The following is a 10601-nucleotide window of genomic DNA, read 5'->3' on the forward strand; positions in this document are numbered from 1 at the left end:
AAGTGCAAGATATATTAGTGCTCTGAATTTAGAGAAATGTAAATAAAAGCCAGGTTTTGGCACAAAAGCTTTTTGGACTTAGATTTACTTTTTCTTTAAAAGCAAAGATGACAAAGGAAATAAATGCACTATGGAGTCTGATCCTAGAGACCCTACACAGGCCACTTACACAGGCAAAGCCAGCTGCCTATAAAGTTATGACTCCAGAATTTGGCCTTGTGTTGTGCGTATTATTCATTTTTTTTCAACGTCTAGCTCCTAAAACAATGGTAACAAGTGCTTCACAAATGTTCTCATGTACAAAAATCTGTGTCTTCAGATGGACAAAAAAAAAAAAAACCCCGCAACCACCACCAGTATCCTGCAGGGATGGAGAATTCACCCGCTTTTAATCTTTGTACAATCCCCACCCCATACTTTACATTCTCAAATGCCCATTTGGCCAGAAAATACTTCCTAAGTGATTTGAGGCTCTACAAGCTCTAACTCTGATTGGCCATCAGGAAAATGTATTCTAACATTGGAAAAATCAGGTGCTGACATGTTGCTACTGGTCATGGAAAGGCAAATTCCAGGCATCAGTAGCATTCATGCCCCCCCTCTCCCCCGCCAAACACAGCTCAACTGTCGTGAATGGGCATAAAAGAGATTGTCTCAAAAAACTGAGCCCCAAATCACAAAGGGCTTTGAAGACTCTCACGAGTACCCTAACCAGCATGTAAAATATGATGGTGGCGGGCGCATACCTCAGATGTTAGATGCTCACCGCAACTCATCCGACAAATAAAACTGCCATATTCTGCTGCCGCTGGAGTTGTGCTTTCCAGTGGCCCACCCAGAGCAACACCAGGCAATCACATTACAAGAGTCCAGCCCGGAAAGGATATAAGCAAGGAGGAAGATGACATTTTTGGGGGAGGGATAGCTCAGTGGTTTGAGCATTAGCCTGCTAAACCCAGGGTTGTGAGTTCAATCCTTGAGGGGGCCATTTCAGGATATGGGGCAAAAATTGGGGATTGGTCCTGCTTTGAGCAGGAGGTTGGACTAGATGACCTCCTGAGGTCCCTTCCAACCCTGATATTCTATGATTCTATGATTTGCGCGCATCTGAGGGGGTCAGCAGCTTATGTTCAGATGTGAATGGGAAGAGCTATTTCAATACTGTGACAAAGTTCCTCCTCTACTTTGGTAGGTCTTGCGCTTATATTGGTGGATTTGCTCGCCTTGGAGCTTCACAGCAGCCCTCAGTTTGGCCGTTTTTATGAACTCACAGTCCAGGTCAACTCCTCCTGTGTCTGACCAGGAGTTGGGAGGTTTGGGGGGAACCCGGGCCCGCCCTCTACTCTGGGTTCCAGCCCAGGGCCCTGTGGGTTCCTGCCCAGGGCAGCTGTCTAGAGTGCCTCCTGGAACAGCTGTGCGACAGCTACAACTCCCTGGGCTACTTCCCCTTGACCTCCTCCCAACACCTTCTTATCCTCACCATAGGACCTTCCTCCTGGTATCTGATAATGCTTGTACTCCTCAGTCCTCCAACAGTCCGCGTTCTCACTCTCAGCTTCTAGCGCCTCTTGCTCCCAGCTCCTTACCCGCGCACCACAAACTGAAGTGAGCTCCTTTTTAAACCCAGGTGCCCTGATTAGCCTGCCTTAATTGATTCTAGCAGCTTCTTGATTGGCTGCAGGTGTTCTAATCAGCCTGTCTGTCTTAATTGTCTCCAGAAGGTTCCTGATTGTTCTGGAACCTTCCCTGTTACCTTACCCAGGGAAAAGGGACCTACTTAACCCGGGGCTAATATATCTGCCTTCTATTACTGTCCTGTAGCCATCTGGCCTCACCCTGTCACAATACCTAGAAATAGCAAAGGGCCCAGTAGGACCCCCAAGGCTCCCTAGATATCTATAGAAATTCCAAACTTAGAAAAAGAAGCCAACATGGAAGGTCCCAAAGTTATTTCTGTATGGGTAATTTAAATACCATTCGTCCTTCAGTTTAAGTATTAGGCTGAAATCAATTTATGGGAAACATCAGAATGTAACAGAAAAAGAAATACTTACCATAATGGTCTCAAAAACTGAACTAAAATAATTTCCAAGGAGGAATTAAAGACTAAAATAGCTCAGCTCTGGAGGAGCCAAAAGGTCCAAACCCTCTTCAAGCTGCTCATGCCTCCTGTGAGAAGTAGAGTGCCCTCAACTCCCATCGACTTCACCTACTGTCGAGAGCAGACCCAAAGTCAGCTAAGTGCTCACTCCTGAAGCCACAAGTGATGTCAATCAGCACTCAGGAAGTGCAAACAGCAGAAAGGAACCAAATCAATTGGGCTGTGGGATGAAGAAACAGCAGGGACTAAAAGCAAATCAGCATTGGGAAAAAAACAAACAAACTCTGAGCTGGATTTTGTCAGCCCCAGACAGGTGTACAAGGGGCTCACATGTAGGGAGCTTTTCCCTGTGTGACTCATTTTCAGAGGCCAGCGACAACTCCAGTCCTTGAGCAATGAGTGCAGGGACTGCTTCCTGCTAGCACCCTCTGAGCAGCCAGGCACCCAACGTGAAGCAAGATGAGGGCAGAACCATCACATCCATCCCCTCCCCCCTATGTCCAATGGGAGAGGAGCACACCTCACCTTCAAAGGAGATGACAACGAATCAGCCATACCGTGCAGGAATCCAGTAGGTATCGTGCCTCTGTGAGGTACATATGCCTCCCCCCGGCTCTTCAAAGGGCAGCACAACTCCACCCACAACCCAGGCATGTGTCTTAATGGCACAAGCTGGCACTTTTCCTTGAGTTTTTTAATTAGTTTTCAGCTTTTCAGAGCCATATGTGTTTTTATTCTTAAATGCTAAAGTTTCAGAAGCGAGGAAATAAAATGTCAGAAATCGGGCACAGTCCTTTGGAAAAGCAATCTTGAAATTAACTGCACCAGTGCATGGTGCCTTCTGTTACAGTACCACATTTGCTTACAAGAAATGCAGCCCACGGGAAGCATGTGTTACAACAACACGATTATACCTTTATTTCTTGATAAAAGAGTACTTTCATGTTGTTCAGTAGCATTTCTGTGCTCAGATTGTTTCTTTTTTCTTTTTTTTCCTCTTCTACTTAAATGAAGGAAGAATGAGGCTCTTCCAGTTTTATTGCGATGATTGCTGCTAAAATGTGTATTAAATTAGAGATTTGCCAATGCCAGGCTTTTTGACGATAACTCAAACAGCCATGGTACTACCACAGACACTTCAGTCTCTTCTCTCTATTTAACATTTGCTTCAATAAAACTGAATCAGACACTTGTCTACCCAAATCACCAGCGAACATCTGAGCTTAAAACAAGTATCTTTTTGAAACTCACTTCTTACAGAGGTCATAGATACTCAAAACAAGAACACACCTTCCAGATCAAATAGTAGGCACTACAGAGCTCTGTTTATCTATGGTGTCATGCAGTTTTCTGTGCACCAGAAGTTTTTCAGTCTACAGAGCATGATGATGGCTAAAGACATCAAATAAGTGAGATATGTATGTAAGAGTAACATGGCTAAGTGCTAGCCATGTGTATCCCTTAAGTTTCAATTTTTATGTGTGGGACCTGAATATTCCCCCCCTCACATATCCACCTTAGAACAGAAAGTTACTAATCTTTCTAGAACAATGCAGAAGAGAAAAAAAGTCACTCAAAAATGTCAAGAGATGCTTAAATTTAGTTTAATGTTTGCAACTAAATTTTAGATAAATACTTTGCACTTACACATCAGTTGAAGACCCATCAGCTGGTGTTTCTGTCTATCTGACTCAAACCATAACAGAGAGAAAGGGACTGAGGCTACACATGTAGGAGAAATCTATGCAGCAAGTCTGCCAAAGGACAGTGACAAGTGTGACAGGTTTCCACCCCCCCTTCGGGGTGCCACCTGGAACTGGGGTACCACTGAGCCCACCTGACCCACCCGCTTGGGTTCCCTTTGCACTGCATTGCTATGCATACCTGCCAAGCCCTCTCTGAGGCTTCAGGCTGCACTTTACCAGCACACATACAGGTAGGGACATACCCAGCTGCAGAAACACACAAATACTGAAATCAGCTCTGCATGGGGAGGCTCAGCTAAGGAATTGCCTAATACTCAAGTGCACACACCCCTCTAGAGGATAAACCCAAAATTGTACCATCTTGTGCTGCATAGAGAACTGTACAGATAAGCTCATGAAATTTTTCCCCTCTCAGTGTGGAGAGGGATATACAAAGCTTTCTGCCCCAAGTTATGATTTCCACACACACTGGTTTTAGACAAAATAAAACAAATGTATTAACTACAAAAGATAGATTTTAAGTGATTATAAGGGATAGCAAACAGATCAAAGCAGATTACCTAGCAAATAAACAAAAACACAATCTAAGCTTAATATACTAACGAAATTGGATATGAGCAGCAAATTCTCACCCTAAATGTTGTTCTAGGCAGTTTGCAGAGAGTCTTGAAAGCAAGCTGCACTTGCTTGCAGCTTAAAACTCCAAGCTTTCACAGGCAAGACAACCCTCTCGCCTGGATTCAGCCCTTTCCCCTAGTTCAGTCCTTTTTTCCCTCAGTTGTTTCCAGCAGTCTTCTTTCTTGGGCAGGCAGACAGTGAAGAACCAACTACAATGATGATGTCACTCCCCTGCCTTAAATAGTCTCTGCATATGCGGGAATCCTTTGTCTCCCAGTTTGATTCCCACCCCTGATCAGTGAAAAAACACTAGTATTATCATGTTTTAGAGTGGTAGCCATGTTAGTCTGTATCAGCAAAAAAACCGAGGCGTACTTGTGGCATCTTAGAGACTAACAAATTTATTTGGGCATAAGCTTTCGTGGGCTAAAACCCAGCCACAACTAGGGTAACCAGATGTATTTGCTGATACAGTTTTGTGTGTGTTAAGGTATATATCTTGGACTTTCTCTTCAGAGCATATTCTGTGGTATCTGAGTGCCTGGCTTATGGATAACAAATTTCTTGGTATGTTTGGGGTGGTTATTGGCTCTTTGGAGGTAGATGATCCATGGGTTTCTTGTATCTCCCAAGTTTGGTAAGTTTGGAGAGATTCTACCCTACATTTCTTTTTAAGGAAGATTCTCCTGAGGCCCTGTATTAAAGGTCTTACATTTGCCTATCATAGTCATGATGCTTGACTATCTCTGCTGTTCAATTGGTTCACCAGAGAAAATGTATTTTCTAACACTATCAATAATTCTGAGCAGCAGTGTCAATTAACAGACCCAAATCAGCTATGTCTTATTCCCAGACTAAGAAGACAGAAGTAGCTAAAGTCCACAATCACTTAAAAATAATTATATAAGCTTTTCATAAAGTTCTACCGAATACTGCTCAATGACTGGCTCTACCCCAGGAGAGGATGAAGTGAAACTTGATACCCAAGTTAGTCAAGATACTTGAGGCCTTCAAGAGGTCTTCACATACAGGTGATGTAGTATGTTGTACAGACTACTACCCTGTATGAATGACATAGTTCAGTAATTGTTTTTTATTACAGCTGCTGTGACATTCCTAGAGAGAGATGGGTGAAAACCACAGCAAAATTATTCCATGTTATATTTATTAGAATTTGTTTTGACCATGCTCATGGCCCTTTTGTGCTCATTTCCCACAGACAGTTGACTGGTTCAGATTTACTTGCATAACTGCTTGTCAATGGCAAATTTTAAGATCTTAAACACAATGTTTCATTTCAGAAGTGGAATGGCTTTTGTGGAATGGGAGCCCCTCAGCAGAGCTTTGGCACTGAGGCAGTTAGACCAAGCAAGGAACAGAGTCTATGGGCTCACACAATGACTTGGTCTTACTCTGACTAGAAAGTACCTGTGTGGCCAGGAAAGGAAAGAATCTGAGATAACTTAAAATTATTTAATAGCATGTGTTTTCTCCCTCTGCCTCAGCTGCTTCCTTTCAGAGTTGAAAGCCGCAATAGCTTCTATAATCAGAAAGAGGCTTCAGTCTTATTCAGTTTCAAGATTTTATCACAAGTATCATGATACTTTGTGTTTTTTCTTAAAGCCTGAGATCCTGGTGTTATGCCATTATATGAGAATCTCTACCTTTATTTATTTATTAGCAAGTTTCTAGCCCTCGGGGTTGCAGAGAAAAGATGGAAAACATGACCATTAAAGCAAACCAAAACGTAAAGGAAAAGAACCCCAAATCTATTTTTAAAAAATATCATGATTTTTAAGTCAATCTCAAGATTTTGGGGGGCCTCACTCAGTGATACAGATTTCAGTATTGTCAGGTTAAACTCATCCAGTCAGGAGACAGAAACAATACAGTGCTACCAGCCTTATCTTTAACTTATCAGCTGAAGACTTATAGGAATAGTGAGGAGTCAGAGCCAGTGTGTCTCCTCCTTTGCTGCTGATTCAAATTTAGTCCTCTCGCCCTATGAAAATGTTGAAGATAATGTAACTGTTCTGTATTAGAAAGTAATACTATTCCCAAATTATCCTGAATTTCTTAACACAGTATTCTGCCTGCCAAATCTGTTTTGTACATTCACAAAGGACATGAATAGAATCTGTACATTTAAATATTCAGTTTGAGTATTTTCTGCATCAAAGATTAATTTCTTTTAAATCTTTTAACTTATAGCCTTGTTTGTTGTACACTTTGCCACAATTCCAACACACACTAACACAAACACATCCCTGGATCACCTCAACACAATCTCAGGTAGGTTTTACTTTTTCAGATGTTAAATAAGAAGCAGAGACAGAACAAAAGCTATTATAAAAAAAGTGGTAGGACAACACAAATAAGATTCTTTTTGGCAAGAAATGAAATGCTATTCTAATGGAGTAGCATTTGATTTATGATAACAGTTCATTTATGGGCCATCTTGCAAATTAAATTTAGCTAAATTCCAGAGAGGAGCACAGCTACAAGCCTACACGAATTTTCACTATTGTGAGACTCAAAGCTCTAAAGGCTTTTATATTTGGTTTCAAAATTATTTTCTGTCTTTCCAGATACTTATATGATCTTATCACTGTAATACCTAAGGGCATCACAGACAATAATGAATCTATCCTCACAATAAGCCTCTGAGGCAAGGAAATGTTATTATCCTGACTCTACAGATGGGCAATCGAGTTGTGGAAAGTTTCAAGAAACAAGGGACCAGAGAAGCTCATTGTCTTCCCTTTTCTTTAATTGCTTAATGGCTTGAACCTGGCACATTTAAAAGATTGCCTAAAGCTCTGGGATGAAGCCTGTGGTCATGAGCTCCACTCATGGGGTAAAATGGAACTTGGGTAGAGCACTGTTGAAACAGAGCACTAAACGGGGGCGCAGGAGACAGGGGTTCCCGACGCTGCCACTAGCTTACTCTGACCAGGGGCAAGTCATTCCACCTCTTTGTGCCTCGTTTTCCCCATCTGTAAAATGGGGATAACAAGGTCTATCTCAATTGTAAAGCCCTTTCAGAGCTACATGGATATTCTTAATAATAATAATAATTTTATTATTATTGGTGGCTTGTCCTAGACTGTGGAATAAATTTCCACTGGAACTAAGAATCATCACAAACTTCAGCACCTTCCCCACCAAATACAACGTACGCTTCTTTAACTAACCTCGCTTTCTCTACAACACATAGCTGTATGTACTCCTGAAAACAAACAAAAATAAATCCCTAAACAATAGACACACAGTTGTCCCAATGGAGAGAGAATGAGAGAGAGAGCATGAAGTACCTGTGACAGGGAGAGGTTGGTTAAATTCTTAATGCACTACTAGAAGTCGCTCCCATGCTGTAGTGATGAGCGTGGTATAGAATACATTTTTTTTTCAGAGGTGCTGAGCACTTGCAGGTTGCTGAGCTCCAGTCTGGTGCCTTACTCAAAAGAGCATCTTTCCTCCCTTTCTATCGACTTTTAAAATCAGAGGGTATTTTACAGCAGTGGGTAAACAGTACCATTAAAAAGCTGTGCCCCTCCTTGCTGTTTTGGAATTTCTCTGTGCCTTCCAGCCTTACACCCACACTTTCATTCTTCAGCTTTCTCCTTATTTGTTTTACTTGTTTATCTTGGCTTCAAGTGCTTCAGAGATCAGACAAGTACATTTGAGTAAAGATTAAAAATGAGGCCAATATCCACAGGGACAAATTTCGATGTGTGTACAACAATATAAAAAAAGCTACTACCTTGTATCACCTTAGCTTTCAGGTGATAACATGGATAATAAAGGTTTTCTCTCACCCACTCCTTATTTGGTATTTAATATGTCAACTGGAAGGAGACACTGCTACACAAGCAGACCCGTCCCCACACAGGAGGTGTAGTATTAATTTATCTTGAAGGATTCCAAAGCATGTAACGAGGGCCAAGTACTATAGAGAGAATGTTTTAGGTTTTTTTTCCTTAGCTTGGTGGTTAGTGTTAATGTGTACTTTTTCACCATGATCTTGAGCTTGCTACAATATCATTTTCTTATGAGTGAATGTAAATAGAGACTGACAAGCCTTATTGTGATCTGCCCTTGATACCATCATATGTTTTTCCAATGAGAGAACAGGGACCAACAAGTATCCTCTTTGTATTCAATAATTAATACAAACTCAATGAGATGATGTTGGCAGCATACTCTTTTAATAATCACTCTCTTAGTAACAGGCCTTCATAGAGACAAATCCTGTTAAGAAAGAATGTCCATGACAGCTATGAATCTTCATCTGATTCTGAAGCCAATCTTCTTTCTATACTGCTCCTTAGATGCTCTTTCACAAGCATGGAACAAGAAGCTATGTCTCCCCCCGGAGTTTTATTGAGTGTAACGGCAGAAAACACAGTGAGCAACTCCTGAACAAAGATTGTCTGGCAAGGATAGTCCCTGCCAATTCTCCTTGCAAAGATGTATGTTTCCTACTTTATGCCTGTCTCAGCTCCATTGATAGGTATTTTCACACTGTAGGCCAGATCCTCCACTCAGGTAAACAGGCTGAAGTCATTGGAAGTATTTTGATGGACATCAGCTGAGGATCTGGCAACCTGACTTCTTACTGTGTCAAACAGCTGCATCAGTCAGGGTGTGATACCATAAGAAACAAAATGTATGACCTACTGTTCCCCTCTCTTTCCTTTGCTCTTTGTGGATAATAGCTGTAAGCTATGACTGGTTGTGCACCTTGTTCTCGACTAGAAGAGCTTACGCCACTTTCCTGTTACTTTCAACCTATGAAAGTTAAACTTCATTGAACTTGACTGTCACTCAAGTCATGGCACTGTTCCTCTATTTCCCACCCCCTTATTTCCCATGTTTCAATCATGTAACTGTGTTCAGAGTGCTGACAAGTGTTTTTCCTATTACCCACATCCTTAAATGCTAAAGGGTCTCCACAACCCTCTTCAATAGACTTCGGCTTTTATTTCAGCTTATTTATTACTACTTTTTTCCCTTATTGTTTGTGTACCTCTCTTATCTTCAGCAGGAAATACGGTAAAACTGCAGAGCAGTTTTATGTTCTCCAGCCTTTGTTAATAGAAGGCACTCTAAGAAAAGGTGGCGATGTTAACATGTGCTATATCTGCCTATCAGGGAAGAGCTCCACTCCCTAGTGTATTATTACTATGTATTATGATTGTATTGCTGCAGCACCTAGGAGACCTAGTCATAGACCAGGACCTTATTATGCTAGGTGCTGTGGAAACATGGAACAAAAGGGCAGTTCTTTTACAGCAAGTGTCTAAATATAATTAGACATAAAGACAGACCGACAGAAGTAGAGAAGCTTTGGGCACCCATTCTAGCATTTCAGATGCCTGTGTTTGAGGGGAGAATGTTAACAAAAGTAGAAATAATTACAGTAAGGGCGGTCTGTCTGTCTGTAGACTGCCAGTCAAAGTTTCATCTGAGATAAATTAGTGCTGGTGGTAAATCCATGCAACTGAACAGTGTTGTGGAAAGAACTTTGTGTATTATATTCTCAAAGGTCCTGCCTAGGATTGCTGGTAATATGGCAGTTGCTGTACAATTATTCAGAGCAAAATTACAACACAAACCAAACCTCATCATACCGGTTTATAGTGTCTCAATTTGAACACTGCAGTATACAGGTTGTCTGCTGAGAATGCAAGGTTTTTTTTCTTAGGTTAAAAGACGGAATCTATTATAGACCCAGAGCAAGAACAGCCACTGGAATTCTGTTTAAAAAGTGAAGTGAGACGCTACAAATAAATGGACTTGGCCGTATGTGTTGCATTTGAAATAGCCCACGACCTTCGGTTAATTAGGAGCAAGGGTTCACATGACCATCTTCTGTTCTGCAATCTTGAGGAAGTCAAATGTAACTGCCCTGAATCTCAGAAAATCCTTCTTGAAGGGCATCCTTTGACCGGGGGTGGGGGGGGCGAGGTAGGAGAGACAATTTTATTATACTCTCAGAAGCAGATACCACAATGGCACAGCATCACAAGTAGCTCTAAACAATATGTTCATCCTGTGGTAGAGTAAATTGATGAGAGAATAAATGGTCTGAGAGGGAAATAACAGACAGGCACATTTTTTTCTGTAATGCAAGTTCATCCTTTTGGATAATAGTGGGGGGCTGCAGGTGGGTG

At 41.6% G+C, this 10601-nt stretch overlaps 1 long non-coding RNA gene across 1 annotated transcript in view; it reads right to left on the reverse strand.

The window, feature by feature from the left end:
• LOC141984167 (uncharacterized) overlaps nt 1-4594 on the reverse strand; it is a 225282-nt gene extending 220688 nt beyond the window's left edge. Inside the window, exon 1 of the long non-coding RNA XR_012638673.1 lies at nt 4440-4594. This is a non-coding gene — a long non-coding RNA (uncharacterized LOC141984167). The remainder of the gene's footprint in view (nt 1-4439) is intronic.
• Nucleotides 4595-10601: the final 6007 nt, after the last annotated feature.

The sequence above is a fragment of the Natator depressus genome, chromosome 1, assembly GCF_965152275.1.
Source record: "Natator depressus isolate rNatDep1 chromosome 1, rNatDep2.hap1, whole genome shotgun sequence".
Taxonomy (NCBI): domain Eukaryota; kingdom Metazoa; phylum Chordata; order Testudines; family Cheloniidae; genus Natator; species Natator depressus.